Raw genomic sequence first — 15,884 nt, 5'->3', positions numbered from 1 at the left:
CTCTCTCTCTCTCTCTCTCTCTCTCTCTCTCTCTCTCTCTCTCTCTCGCGTTTATTCAGGATTACGTTTATTGGAGGGGATAGACATCGCATTCATTAACCCCTTCACTATGAGACCCACCTTAGTTAAGTAAAGCCCCCCGGAAATAACACGAATAAATTATAACAGTCGTTCGCTTAGTAATGGTGTCATAAAGGCATAAAACTGGTGTCATAAGCGATGTAATTAGTGGTGTCACGTGGGAGATATAATTAGGGTGTCATATATACCTGTAATGTGTCACGCAAGAGGTGTAATTGGTGTCATGCAAAAAGTATAAAAGATTGATAAGCAAGAGTGGTATACAAGAGGTGTCATGGAAGAGTAGTGAGGGGGTGATGCCATGCAAGAACAGTAAGAGGGTGTGTCATGCAATAGTGTAGGTGGTATGCAAGAGGAATAAAGGGATGTCATGCAAGAGTAAAGAGGTGTCATGCAAGAGTAAAGAGGGTGTCATGCAAGAGTAAAGAGGTGTCATGCAAGAGTAAAGAGGGTGTCATGCAAGAGTAAAGAGGGTGTCATGCAAGAGTAAAGAGGTGTCATGCAAGGGGAGTAAAGGGATGTCATGCAAAGGGAGTGTTGCTGAGTGTCTTTCCATCAGTGTGATTGCTGGAGACATGAGAGGAGAGTTTGATAGTCACTTAATCCTCTCTCTCTCTCTCTCTCTCTCTCTCTCTCTCTCTCTCTCTCTCTCTCTCTCTCAAGGAAGGTACGATTTGATGTGGCGATGATGGTTGTAGTTCTGGTAGTGACTGTATAGGTGGTTGTGGTAGGGGCAGCAGTGGTAGTTGTGGTCCTTCTGAGAGTGGTAATTGTGGTAGGAGTAAGGTGACACGATGCTTGTGGCAGTTGTGGTGGCAATGATGATGATTTTGGTTGTGGTTGCTGTAGTTGTGGTGTGAATGGCGTGATAGTATTGGTTATAGTAGTGGTAGGTTTGGTCCTGGTTGTTGTGGTAGTGGTAGTTGTTATAATGGTAGTTTTGAAAATGGTTGTTGTGTTAATGGTTACTGTAATGGTAGTTGTCGTTGTGGTATTGTTGTTATGATAGTAGTAGTTGGTGGTAGTTATTGTAGTGGTAGTTGTGGTTATGGAAGTTGTGGTAGCAATGTTTGTGCTAATGGTAGTTATGGTAGTGGCACTTGTGATGTTAATGGTTCTTGTGGTTGTGGTAGCTGTAGTTGTAGTAATCTTAGTTGTGGTTGTGATAGCTGAGATAGTGGTAGTAGCGGCAGTGGTAGTGATGTTATAATAATGGTAGCGGGAATCATGGTACTGGTAGTTGTGGTAGTGGTGGTTGTTGTGGTAGTGGTGGTAGTTGTAGTAGTGGTAGTAGTGGTGGTGGCCATGATGTTGGTAATGGTGGTGGTGGTGGTGTGAGTCGAGGGACAGTAGCGTAACGTATTGATTTTGGTAATAGTAGTAGTAGTAGCGGTGGTGGTGGTGGTAGTAGTAGTAGTAGTAATTGTTGTTTAAATATTAGTAGCGATGATGCGTGAAGTATTAGTACTGGTGGTGAAAATAGTACCGCTGTAATAATAGTAGTAGTGGCAGCAGCTGCAGTAGTAGGCCTGACATTGCTAGAGGTAGTTGTGATGGGGATAGTTGTAGTAGTAGTAGCAGCAACAGCTAGAGGTAGTTGTGATGGCCGGGATAGTAATAATAGTAGTAGTAGCAGTAGCAGTAATAGTAGTAGTAGTAGTAGTAGTAGCTGCAGCAGTAGGAGTAAAAGTAGTAGTAGTAGTAGTAGTATTGCTGTTGGTAGATGTGATGGCGGGGATAGTAGTAACAGTAATAGTAGTAGTTTGGAAGTAATTTTAACATAGATCATTGTGTTGATGTGGTGGTACTATCAGGGTATGTTAGGAATGTTAGTGGTTGTTGTCATAATGGTGGTAGTGGTGATTGCGATAGTAATGTTAGTAGTGGTGGTGGCGGTGATGCTGTTAGTGATGATGGTGGTGGAAGTTGTTGATGTTTTTGTGGTGTGGTGGTGGCGGTAGTTATGTTGATTTTGGTGGTGGGAATGTTGGTGGTGGTGGTGGGAATGTTGGTTGTAGTGTTGATAACGTTGGTAGTGATGGTGTTGGTAATGTGGTGGTGGTAATGTTGGTACTGGTGGTGGTAATGGTGGTGTGACTTTGATAAAATCCATGGAATGACCTTGAGAGAGAGAGAGAGTGTGAACGAAACAGAGAATGATAAGAAGGGTGAGGAGAAACGATGAAGAGACGAGAGAAAAAGAATAATAAAGGGAGAGGAGGATTGAGAGAAAAAAGAGAAGTAAGGAGAGAGAGAGAGAGAGAGAGAGAGAGAGAGAGAGTTAAGGGAGTTACTGAGAGAGTGAGTTAGAGTAAGCAAGTGAATGAAAGAATGTGGGTGAAATTGAAAATGGGATGGCAATTGTGGTGAGAGAAGGAGGGTGAGAGAGTTATGTTGACTTATTGAGTGAAAGACGGAGTGAGAGAGTGAGGGAGGGAGGGGGAGTGCGTGAGACAGAATGAACGAGTGAGTGCAGTATTCAGAGTGAGTGAGAATGAGGAATGAATCGGTGTGTAAAGCTGTGTGAGTGGGTCAGGAAGCGGCATGTAATCGAGAAAGTGTAGGAAGAGTGAGTGGGACAGTATGAATAAAAGAATGAATGGGTGAGTGAGTGAGTGAGCGAGAGAACGAATGAAGGAGTGAAAAAGAGAGTTAATGAGTGAATGATGAAGAGAATGATGATGGAACTGGTCAAGTTCGCGAGCATGCTATTGAGAATGAAGGAGTAGGTTAGAGTGAGTGAAAAGTGAAGGGAGTAAGAGTGATTACCCGTCCCCGCCCCGGAGGGGCTCGGAGACGGGTAATGTTTTCACTTGGTTTTTCTGCCTGTTTGTTTGTTTGTTTGTTTGTTTGTGTCTGTCTGTTAACAACTTCTTTGCGAAAACGCTGGTGCGATTTTGACTAAAATTACAGGGATAATGGGCTATGATCTGTTCACCTGATTAAATTTTGGGCCAAGGTCCAGCTGTAGGCCTCCAAAATGTAAAAAAATATATTTTTTTGCCATAACTCCTTTCAAATTCGTTATAACGACATGAAACCAAAACCTAAAGGTGCATCTTTCAGATCTGCATCCTATAACATGCCTCATTAGATCAGGGGGTCACCCCCACCCCCAGTTAGCGGTAAGGGGGTCAGTGTCGGATGGGTCTGGCCTAAAATTTCAAACGGGCATAAAATCGTCAGTTTTCTCCCGATTTACTCCAAATTTGATATGTGACATCTTTGACTAGATATCCTGTTGTGTTTATACATCAGCACTAAAATGACTGCCGGGGACGGGTCTGCTGAGCCTTGGCACCGCTTCTTGTTGAGTGAGAGAATGAATAAAGAGGTGAGTGAACTGAGTGAGAGAAGTAACGAGAGTGAGATTGTATGAGTGAGTGAGCGAGTTAGTGAGAGTGAGAATGTATGAGTGAGTTAGTGAGAGTGAGAATGTATTAGTGAGTTAGTGAGAGTGAGAATGTATAAGTGAATGAGTTAGTGAGAGTGAGAATATACTAGTGAGTGAGTTAGTGAGAGTGAGAATGTATAAGTGAATGAGTTAGTGAGACTGAGAATATATTAGTGAGTGAGTTAGTGGGAGTGAGAATGTATAAGTGAATTAGTGAGACTGAGAATATATTAGTGAGTGAGTTAGTGGGAGTGAGAATGTATAAGTGAATGAGTTAGTGAGACTGAGAATATATTAGCGAGTGAGTTAGTGAGAGTGTATGAGTTAGTGAGAGTGAGAAAGTATAAGTGAGTTAGTGAGAATGAGAATGTATATGTGATTTAGTGAGAGTGAATATAAGTGATTGAGTTAGTGAGAGTGAGAGTGTATGAGTTAGTGAGAGTGAAAATGTATGAGTGAGTGAGTTAGAGTGAGAATGTAGAAGTGAGTGAGTTAGCTTGACAATGTGAGAGAGAGAGAGAGAGAGAATGAAGAAGGGAGTGAGTGAGTGAGTGAGAAGGCGGCAGGTGGTGGCGGGTCGATGAGTGGAAGTGAGCGGAGTTATTACCGACATTCCCTGCCTCACCCCTGCCTTATCCTGCCTCATTCCTGCCTTTTACGTGTCTCCTTTCCTGCCTTATACTTTCCTTCCCTGCCCCATTCCTGCCTAATACGTGTCTCCTTTCCTGCCTTATCTTTATCCTTTCTGCCTCACCGCTGCCTTATCCCTGCCTCATTCCTGCCTTATAATTTCCTTCCCTGCCTCACTGCTGCCTTACTCCTGAATTACCCTTGGCGCACCCCGCCTTACACTTGTCTCCTTCCCTGCCTCACACACTGCCTTACTCTTGTCCCCCTCCCTGCCTTACCCTACCGTATACTTATCTACTTCCATGCTTCACCCTTGCCTTACCCCTGCCTCACCCGTCCTTACCCCTGCCGTATTATTGCCTCCTTCCCTGCCTTACCCTTGCCGTATGATTGCCTCACACTGCCATACTCGCGTCTTCCTCGCTGCCTTACCCTGCCTTATACTTGTCTCCTCCCTTACCTCAATCCTGTCTTAAGCGCTGCCTCAGGCGTGCAGAATTGCTGCCTCGGCACTGCCTTACTCCCTACCTCACCCCTGCCTTACTCCCTGCCTCGCGACTAACTCACTTTCCAGCCCATCTTCCTCTTCAATAATTCTCTTTCTCTTTTCGTTACTCTCTCTCTCTCTCTCTCTCTCTCTCTCTCTCTCTCTCTCTCTCTCTCTCTCTCTCTCTCTCCACCATTTTCTTTCTCCTCCATTTTCCACCTCATTTACTTCATTGTTATTCCCCCACTTTTCCCTCTCACTTTTTTTTCCCTCTCGTCTGTCTTTTATTTAATAGTCCTTCTTTTCATCCAGACATGCATTTATTTTTCTCCCTTTTATTCATCCATATATATAATCCTCTGTACAGGTAGTGAGAGTAGCGCGTGCTTAGTTGGATACACTTTTGTTACTATTTATCTCGTCTGTGTAAAATATGACAATCCAGAGAGAGAGAGAGAGAGAGAGAGAGAGAGAGAGAGAGAGAGAATAATTCTACGGGTCCGGATTGCCATATTTCACTATGGGAACTAAACAAAACTTCACATTGACATTTTGAATCATCAGGCCGTCTATTCTGATGTAAGTGTGTGTGTGTGTGTGTGTGTGTGTGTGTGTGTGTGTGTGTGTGTGTGTGTGTGTGTGTGTATGGATGTTGGTGGGATGAGAGAGAGAGAGAATGTGAAAAAGTGAACATTTTACAAAAGAAAAAGGGTGGGAGAATTTCACCATATTAACGAACCAGAATTATTCACATTGTTTACCAAAGATTACGAGATTTATTTAGTAACTTTATTCATCAGGATATATAATTTTAATGTGAAACTCCTCTTTATTTTGTGGCTCAGTATCCTCTCCATAACACTTCTTTGTGACTAGTGCCATATAGTAGCAGTAGTAGTCTCAACTCAGTGGCAAAAAAAAAAAAAAAAAAAAAAAAAAAAAAAGTCTCTACATCCTTTTAGAGCACTTACTCGTGACTAGCACTTTATTTTAGTGTTGGTCTAGTTACAGCTCAGTGACCCTATGAAACTGTACTACGCCTTTACATCTTTCCTTAGCACTTCTTCGTGACTAGCATCATAGTGTAGTGTTAAGCTTACGTTACTTAAGTGGCAGAATTACAGTAGACTACTTTTGGTTAACTTTATATATATATATATATATATATATATATATATATATATATATATATATATATATATATATATGACTTGTATTATTGTTTGATTTATATAGCGTTTTTAAGTATATAATATTTTACACACACACACACACACACACACACACACACACACACACACACACACACACACAAGGGTTCTCTGCATCATTCATCATAGCAAGAGAAGAATTTAAGGTCGAAATCGTCAAAATATCTGCTCAAAATCTCTCTCTCTCTCTCTCTCTCTCTCTCTCTCTCTCTCTCTCTCTCTCTCTCTCTCTCTCTCTCTCTCTCTCTCTCTCTCTCTCCTTTCCCCTTCCTTTTTCTCCTTTCCTCTCCCTTCTCTCCAATTTCTTCTGTAGCTTTTTTTCCCCGTTCTTCCTTACTCCCCTCCCTACTCCAACCCCTTCCCTCCCTCCCTCCCTTTTCCATATAAATTCCTTCCCTTTCTTACCTCCTTCCTCGCATAACTCCCTTAATTTTTCTCTCCCTTCCTCCCCCTCCCCTTTCCCCACCCTTCAGCCCTCCGTTCCCATTACTCTCTCTCTCTCTCTCTCTCTCTCTCTCTCTCTCTCTCTCTCTCTCTCTCTCTCTCTCTCTCTCCTCTCCTCTCCTCTCCTCTCCTCTCATCTCCTCCTCCTCCTCCTCCTCCTCAGTAAGGTAGTGTTGGCCTAATTAATACCGTGGTAGTTGATCAGAATTTAATCTAAGAGAGGGGGGGGCTGGAAACTGTTCTTTGAGTTCCTTATCCCTAAATACTTTACAGATTTCTTAAATATATTACCATTTTTATTTACCTCTTGCCTTTACTCTTCTTCCTCTTTTTCTTCCCCTGCCTCTTCTCTCTCTCTTCCGTACCTCTCTTCTTCCTCTTTTCCCACCTCTGCCTCCTCTCTCTCTCTTCTGTTCCTCTCTTTCAACCCCTGCCTCCTCTCTGTTTCTGTTCTGTACCTCTCTTCCTCTTTTTCTTCCTCTACCTCCTCTCTTTCTTCTGTACCTCTCTTCTTCCTCTTTTTCTTCTTTCTCCCTCCTATCTCTCTCTCTCTTCTGTACCTCTCATCTTCCTCTCTCTCTCTCTCTCTCTCTCTCTCTTGCCTTTCCTTTTCTACTTCTTCTACTCCTGTCTCTTTAATAGTAGAGAGAAGTGGTGACAGTTTTCTTTCCCCCCCCCTCGCTCGCTTATCTATCTCTCTACCCAATCCATCTACCCCTACTGCCTTTATCTATCGCGTCCCAGTTTACCCCTTCACTATCTATCTACCTCTACCTTATGTATCCACCTCAGCCTATTCATCTACTCCTCCATTAGTCTGTGTGTCTCGTTTATCTACTCGGCTTCATTTATCTACCTCTTCTCTGCATCATTTCTACTTCTTTACCTCATTTATTTATCGCCTGTCTACTTTCTTTATTTGCTTTATTTTTCCCTTTTTTTTATTTCTTTACCTATTATCGACTTTATTATCTACTTGGCCTGCTTTAAAATTCTCTCTCTCTCTCTCTCTCTCTCTCTCTCTCTCTCTCTCTCTCTCTCTCTCTCTCTCTCTCTCTCACACACACACACACACACACACACACAATTTATCATCATTAGAATTTCTGCTCTCCTTCTCCTCTTTCCTCTCCCTCTTCTCCCTGTCCCTCTTTTCTCCCTCCTCATCCCTTCTCCTCTTCTCTCTCTCCTTTTTCTCGCGTTCTTGCCCATCTAAGTACATTCTCCTTTTCCTTCTCCTCCTTCCTCTTCGTCTTCCTCTCTTCCTCATCTTCTTCCGTGTGTTTGTGTTTTTTTATTTATTTTTTTTTTCAATAACTCTGCCTACTTTTCTTTTCTTTTTTTTTGTTCCTCCTGCCAGCTGTTTCTGCTTTCCTTCTTCCCTCCCTCCCTCCCTCCCTTCCTCTTTTCTTTTTGCTTTCACTCCTTCGTACCTTCTATCATCCTTCTCCCTTTCTCTTCCCGACCTTTGTTTTGTCCGTACATTTAGCATTACCTGTCCTACCTCCTTCCTTCCTTCCTTCCTTCCTTCCTTCCTTCCTTCCTTCCTTCCTTCCTTCCTTCCTTCTTCCCTTCCCTCCTTTCCCTCCCTCGTTCCTTCCTTCCTTCCTCCTTTCCATCTATCCATCATCCTATCTGAAATTTATTCCTCTCTCTCTCTCTCTCTCTCTCAACCGTCGTTCCTTCGTTCCTTCTGTTCTCCTTCATCTTCCTTTTCATTTTCCCAGCCATCGATTCTCCTTACTTTCCAGTCTCTCTCTCTCTCTCTCTCTCTCTCTCCCCCTTTTCTTCCTTTCTTCCCCCTTCTTTCCTCCCTTCCTTCCTTCCTTCCTTCCTTCCCCAGCCTCCCGTGGCAGATGTGAACTAAGTGGCGTAAACCATCACTTATGCAAGAACCACATTTACAGATTTCAATGTCAATATCCCTAATGGCAGTGGCGGGGGAAAAGGGAAAGAAAATGTCATGTTGACGGTGAAAAAGGCACGTTTGGGGGAAGATCTGGGGGGGAAGAGGGAAACGTCAGGGAAGAAAATGACGTGGTAGGGAAAAAAAAAAAAGGCCTGTTTGGGGGGAAGAGGGAAATGTCAGGGAAGAAAATGGCATGTGGCAGGGAAAAAGGCATGCTCAGGAGAAAAACTAGGGGAAAGGAAGAAATGTCTGCAGAAAATGGTATGTAGTAGGGAAAAAATATATGTTCGGGGGAAAAACCAGGGAAAAAATTATGAATGCCAGGGGAAAAAAGGCGTGGCCAGAGGAAGACTTAAGGATAAAGGGAGAATTATGGCAGGGGAAAAAAGGGGAGAAATATCATGGTTTGAGGAAAACTCGGAAAAAGGGAAAATAAATGTTGTAATGGACGAAATAGGTGGAAATAAGCAACAGGAAGGAAACGACAGGGGAAAAGGGAAAAATTGCATCTTGTGGATAACAGGAAAAATGAGGAAGAAAATGCGAAGCGTAAAGGGAATCGCGTTGAGAAAAATGGTGAATAAAGGGAATGACTTGGGTGAAAATTGGGAGGTGTTAGGGATATTGTCAGGAAAAAGGGAATAATAGTGGGAAAGGAGAAATATCTGTGGGAAGGTCAAGAAGAATGATTGGGGAAAGTATCAGGAAAAAGGGAAATATTCGCGGGAAACGTCTCGAGGAAATAAAACGATCTGGTGGAAATGGGAAAATACTGGGGGAAATTGGGACCATTAATGGGGAAATTTTAGGAATGATAAAGGGAATGAAAAAAATCGATTTATTCTTTTCTTTTTTTTGACATGTAAAAGTGTGAAGGGACTGGGAATATTTTGAGTTTAGGTCGAGGATTTTATTTCATATATTTCCTATTCTCATACGGTTTGGAAAAGCCTAAGGGTAGGTATTTCGTAGTGAAGGGGTTAATGAAGGCAGTAATAATAATAATAATAATAAAAATAATAATAATAATAATAATAATTGTAGTAGTAGTAGTAGTAGTAACAGTAGTAGTAGTAGTAGTAGTAGTAATAATAATAATAATAATAATAATAATAATAATAATAATAATAAAATGTAATCCACTTTCTGAATTAAAAAATTGAGTCACCGAATTCAAGAAGTTTAAGAGGAAATGTAAGAAAAATGAAATAGCTCTACTGAGCGAGATAAAATTGAGAGAGAAAATGGGAGCAAGGGAGAGAGAGAGAAGAGGAAATTTGGTAGGAAAAGACTGCCATCATTTTATAGGTGAACTGATGACGTCTTGGGTATGAAGAGAGGGCGTTTCTCTCTCTCTCTCTCTCTCTCTCTCTCTCTCTCTCTCTCTCTCTCTCTCTCTCTCTCTCTCTCTCTCTCTCTCTCTCTCTCTCAGAAATGCCTAGCAAGGGGAGGAGGAGAACAAGAAAGAATTGGATGGAATGTGAGGGAGGGGAGGAAAGGAAGAAATTAAGAAATAGTGAGTGTATGAGAGAGAGAGAGAGAGAGATTAGAAAGAAGAGGGAAGGAAGATAGAAAAAGAAACAGAAAAAGGTCATGGAAAGTGGAGGGAAAGGAGAAATTGAAGTGAGAGGGGGAAGAGGAGGAAAGAGAAATAAGAAGGAACAGAAGAGAGGAAAAAGAACTAGGAAGAGAAAGGAAAGAAAAAGGGAGTAAGAGAGAGAGGGGGAGGGAGGAGAGAGGACGAAGTGAAGCGAGGGAGGAAAGAGGGAAGGAGACGTGAGAGCATGAGAGAGGAACTGAGAGGAAGAATTGAAGGGAGGGAAGAAAGAAAGGGAGAGGGATAGGTTAGGGGAGGTGAGGGAATGGGGTAGAGAGTTTTTAAGAGACAGAAGTGGCGAGAAATGAAGGAAAGGGGGAGGGAGAGGGGAAGTAGGTAGTGATAAGAATTTAGAAAGAGGGGGAAATATGGGATGAGGAAGGCAGGAGAAAGAGGGGATATGGAGGGAAAGAGAAGGAAGAGGGAGAGAATTTTAAAGTGAAGGAAGAAAAGGAGATATTGACCCTTTCAACTTTATATATATATTTTTGCTTTTCTCGGCTCTTCCACACGATTTTCTTAAGACCGTGGCGACGTCTTATTGTAAAAGGATTTGTGAACGCTATATGTGACCCCTCGAGGAATAATAAACAATATCTATCAATCAGTCAATCTATCTATCTATCTCTATCTATATAATTACAGGTGGGGTAATGTCGTCACGGCGTAGCAAGAATACACAATAAAGCACGTCCTGGGGCTGAAGGGACTAAGGAAAAAATAGGGGGAGGGAAGGGGAAGGAGTCTGGAGTGGGGAATGCCAAGGGGAAAAGTGCATAGGTAACTAAGGGAAAAGGGAGGGAGAATTTTTGCCCTTTGAAATCAGCAACATCTCATTTCCTTGTATTTACCTTTATTCGATTTTGTTCAATTTTTTTCGTAATATTTAATTCCCACCGTTCAAAAAATCTTCCTTAAGTTGGAGAAAATCGTCTTAAGGTAGCAAGGTTAAGATGAAAATTGCATCGTCAGGCTGAGGAGGTGTAAGGCTAGGGATGGAGGGAGGTGTTACAAAAGTGAGGGGAGAGTGTGTGTGGAAGAGGAAAGGGGATTTGGTGTGGGGAAGTCAGGGGGAATAGTGCATAGGTTGGGGAGAGAGAGAGAGAGAGACGGGGAGAGAGAGAGAGAGACGGGGAGAGGGAGGGATGAGGGAAAGGAGATGTGATGTCAGGGGGAGAAGTGCATAGGTAGGTGTGTGTGTGTGTGTGTGTGTGTGAGAGAGAGAGAGAGAGAGAGAATTAACCCTTTCGTGTTTTTTCTTTATTCTTACTAACTTCAGACGGTTTTATTCACTATGGCCGGACATCTCTAATTAGACAGCTTTGCATAATAGCCTTAATCAATACCTTCACCAGTTTTGTGTGTGTGTGTGTGTGTGTGTGTGTGTGTGTGTGTGTGTGTGTGAATAAAATTGTATGATGGTAACAAGAAAAGGAACATACCTCATTAAATGGAGGGGTTAATGGAGGATTAGGGGAGGTGAGGGGAGAGGGAGGTTAACATAGGGACCACCAAGGGGAAAGACTGCATGAATGGGGGAGAAAAAAGAATGTTAGAAGTTGAACAGAAAGGAAATCCTGAGAGGAGTGGAAAAAAGAGGAGAAAGAGACGGGAAAAAAAGGAGAAAGGACATTATATTGTAAGGAAAAAGAGAGGCGAAGGGGAAGAAAGAGGAGAAAGGACATTATATTGTAAGGAAAAAGAGAGGCGAAGGAATAAAAGAGGAGAAAGGATACTGTATTGTAAGGAAATAGAGAAGCGAAGGGGAAGAAAGAGGAGAAAGGACATTATATTGTAAGGAAAAAGAGAGGCGAAGGAAAAAAGACGAGAAAGGATACTGTGTTGTAAGGAAAAAGAGAGGGAAGGAGAAAAAGTAGAGAAAGGATATAATATTGAAAGGAAAAAGTGAAATATTAAGAAGAGGGCAGATGGGATTTTTCTTTGGGGGAAAGGTAAGTCCAAATGAGGGAAAGAACAGAGTGAAATTTACACGAAAAAAATAAGGGGAAATGAGGGGAAAGACAGAGGGGAGCATAGGTGAGGAATGCCAAGGGGAAATCTAGGTGTCTTAGAAGTAGGGGAGAATTTTGGTTGGGGAAGGGAGAGGGGGAAGACAATTTTACAAGCAAGATAGAATTGTTATATAAATCCTTAAAGCTGTAAAAATTTAGGGCCGCATAAGCAGGGATATATTTGGTGGAAAGGAGGTGAAGGGAAAGAGGATTTTATGTGGGAAATTTGCCAAGGGGAAATCAAGGGACCTTAAAATTATGGGAGTGTGTGTGTGTGTGTGTGTGTGTGTGTGTGTGTGTGTGTGGCTTAGAGAGAGAGAGAGAGGGGGGGTATTTGTTTGTTTGAGTGAAAAGGTGTTTTATTTACTTTTTTATACATGAAGAGCGTTTGGGGGTCTCTCTCTCTCTCTCTCTCTCTCTCTCTCTCTCTCTCTCTCTCTCTCTCTCTCATGATTTTTAACGAAGACAAAAACTTTTCCACTTACTTTCCGTTGATATCCTTTGTGACCTCGAATCATGACTCGTGGAGAGAGAGAGAGAGAGAGAGAGAGCAGCAATGACCTGATGGCGCCGAAGTTCTTGTTATAAAATTATTTAAAAGTAGTAGTAATAGTAGTATCATTGTCATTATTATTATTATTATTATTGTTGAATGTAGAGAGTGAGAGCAGTGTGAGTATAAGTGGTTGGGGAATGGCTGGGAGAAGAAGAGATGAGAGGAGGGAGGAAGAGATCAGTAGGGCGGAAGTAGTGGAAGCGATGAAGAAGATTAAGCTGGGAAAGGCCCCAGGAATTGATGGAGTGTGTGGTGAAATGCTTAGGTATGGGGGTGAGATTGTTGTGGAGTGGATATGGAAGTTGTGTAGATTGGCTTGGGAAGAGAGAAGGGTTCCAGAGGACTGGAAATCAGGTATAACTGTTCCTCTGTACAAAGGAAAAGGGGAAAGAGAAGTATGTGGTAACCATAGGGGTATTTGCCTTCTTAGTGTGAATGGTAAAATATATGGTAGAATACTCATTGATAGGGTTCGGCATATGACAGAGGAGCTAGTTGGAGAAGAACAAGGGGGATTTAGGAAGGGAAAAGGGTGTGTAGATCAGATATTTGTTCTGAGATGTTTAGTGGAGAAGTATCTAGAGAAGGGAAGGAAAGTGTATGCTGCCTTCATGGACTTGGAGAAAGCTTATGACAGAATAGATAGGCAAGGTATGTGGAAGGTATTAAGAATATATGGAGTGGAGGGGAAATTGTTGAGTGCTGTGAAGAGTATGTACGAGGGAGCTAGGGCTACGGTGCGAGTGGATGGTGAGCTGAATGAGTTCTTTGATCTCAATGTGGGACTGAAACAGGGGTGTGTGATGCCTCCATGGCTGTTTAATATATATATGGATGGGGTTGTAAAGGATGTGCAAGGTAGGGCAGTGGATGTGGGGATGGCCCTAATGAATGAGGGTGAGATTTGGAAGCTTCCGGTGTTGCTGTTTGCTGATGATACAGTATTGTTGAGTGAAGATGAATGGGAGTTGCAAGGTTTGGTGAATGAATTTGGGACAGTGTGTAGGAGGAGGAAGCTGAAAGTTAATGTAAACAAAAGTAAAGTTATGGTGTTTGAGAGGAATGAAGTCACAGAGTGTGCAGTGATGTTGGATGGTGAGGATATGGAGAATGTGAGTGCATTCAAGTACTTGGGTAGTGTGATGAGTAAGGATGGAACTTTCGGGGATGAAGTACGTGAGAGGGTACAGCAGGGAAGGAAGGTTGTCGGTACACTGAAAGCAGTGATGAGAAATAGGGAGGTGAGTATGGAAGTTAAGAAGTCACTGCATGATGGTATTGTGATCCCTACCCTGACGTATGGAAGCGAGGCGTGGACCTTGCAAGAGGGGAACAAGTCAAGAGTGAGAGCAGTGGAAATGAGTTACTTGAGAGGAGCATGTGGAGTGACGTGGAGGGACAGGTTGACGAATGAAGAAGTGAAGGAACGTTGTGGGGTAGATGTGGATGTGGTTGAGAAGATTAGGAGAAATACACTGAGGTGGTTTGGACATGTGGAGAGAATGGAGAATGAAAGACTGACTAAGAGGGTGTATGTAGGTGAGGTGGAGGGAGGGAGAGGGAGGGGTAGACCGAGGATGAGGTGGAGGGATGGAGTTGAGAGGTATATGAGGGGGGGGTGAGTTGGGGGGAGGGTAGTCAAATGGTGGGTGACAGAGTGACTTGGAGGCGTTTTGTCTGCGGCCACCCTTTGCGGGATTAGGGCGTCGGGCTATAGATAGATAGATAGATTATTATTCGTTTCGTTTCGTTTCGTTTTTAAAGGCTCCAACATGCTTGAATGTGTCGGCCTTGGTCACCTAATGGCGGCTCTCCACGCTGCACGATCCATTGCAGCCTCCCTGTTCAGTCCCTATTATTATTATTATTATTATTATTATTATTATTATTATTATTATTATACTTCTACTACTACTACGACTACTACTACTACTACTACTACTACTACTGTCATCATTATCACTATAAAGAAGGAAGCATTGAGTGTAAACCTTAAAAGTCTCCCATTTAAGAAAAAAGAAAAAAAGAGAAGTTGAATTAGAGAAAGCTCAAGACCCGCTCACACTGGAGATGCCTGGACACAAACTGGCGTGATTGGGGGTCAGGTCAGGGGTCAAAGGTCACCAGGAGGTCGGGTAGTGCCACAAATTTGAAGTAACATCGAACTGACGGCAGATTTCTTTACCCTTTCAGCGCTAGGGGAGAGAGAGAGAGAGAGAGAGAACTTTGCAATAACAATGAACTGACTGGCAGATTTGTGTACTAACAGGCAGATTTCTTTTCTCCTTCAGCTCGAGGAGGGAGAGAGAGAGAGAGAGAGAGAGAGAAACCCAATGCACCCTCTTAGAAGCTGAGGATTAATGTATTGCTTCCAAGAAGTACCACGAGAAGAGAATAATTCCTAGAATGCTTGAGGAAGAGGAGTGAGTTGTGTGCTGTTGAAAGGCAAGGGAAAGAATCAGGTTGTAATTTGTGGCCAGTAAATAAACGGAGGAATTGAGCTGAGAGAGCGAGAGAGAGAGAGAGAGAGAGAGAGAGAGAGAGTTATCTGAGGAGCGTGTGGTGTTACGTGGAGAGACCGACAGACATATTAGGGGGATCGAGAATGTTGTTGGGCTGCTGTGAGTGTGCTGCAGACGTGGAGAAAATGGACAATGAGAGATGGACTAGGAGAGTGTAGGTGAGTGAGAAATGTGTAGTAGTCTTCCATTTGCACTGTGTTCCTGCATTTCTTCTCATACCTATATCATTTACTTCTCATCCCTTCCCTCTCTTCCTGTTCACCCCTCACTTCTCTTCCCTTCCCTTCTCTTCTTACTCACCCCTCCTTGCTGTTTCCTTCGCTTTCTTTCCCATCATCTTGTTCACGTCTCCCCTCTCTTCATTTTCTTGCCTTCTTGTTCCCTTTCCTTCTGTGCTTGCTTTTCCCTCTCTGTTCGTCGTAATCTTGCATTCTTCTCCTACTCTTTCTTTCCCGTCTTTGTCATCTCTTGTTCTCTTCTTTGCACCTTCCTATTTGTCCTCCCTATCATTCCTTCTCCTCCTGCATCTTCTTCTCTCACTTCATGTCATTACTTTTCCTCCTCCTTTTCGTCGTTCTCTTGCCTTTCTCCCTCGCTGTCGTTTCCTCTCCTTCCATTCACTCACTTCCTCTGTTTACCCTCTCCCTTGTGTCTTAACGTCCATCCTGACATTGTTCCAGCTCCATCCTTTCCATATCCCATCCATTCACGTTCATTTTATCGTTTCCTTCCCTTCCCTTCTTCCACCACAATCTGTTCCGTCTTTAGTTCTTCTCTCATCACTTCCCTTCCCTTCCTTTTCTTTCCATTTCTTCTCATTCTTCACTTCCCTTCTCTTGCCTTTCCTTCCTTTCTCATCCCAGACTGTATCATCCTTTCCCTTCCCTGCCCTTCCTGTACTTTACTTTCCTTCCTCTCCTTTCTCATACTTCCCTTCCTTTTCCTTCCTATTCCCTCGCTTCCCTTCCTGTCCCTTCCCTTCCCTTCCCTTCCCTTCTCTTCCCTTCCCATTCCATCCTGTCCTATCCTATCCTTTTTATT

The sequence above is a fragment of the Coenobita brevimanus genome, chromosome 22 (assembly GCF_032717465.1).
Source record: "Coenobita brevimanus isolate Jiangsu-jjx chromosome 22, ASM3271746v2, whole genome shotgun sequence".
Classification (NCBI taxonomy): domain Eukaryota; kingdom Metazoa; phylum Arthropoda; class Malacostraca; order Decapoda; family Coenobitidae; genus Coenobita; species Coenobita brevimanus.
This window is presented reverse-complemented; position numbering follows the sequence as displayed.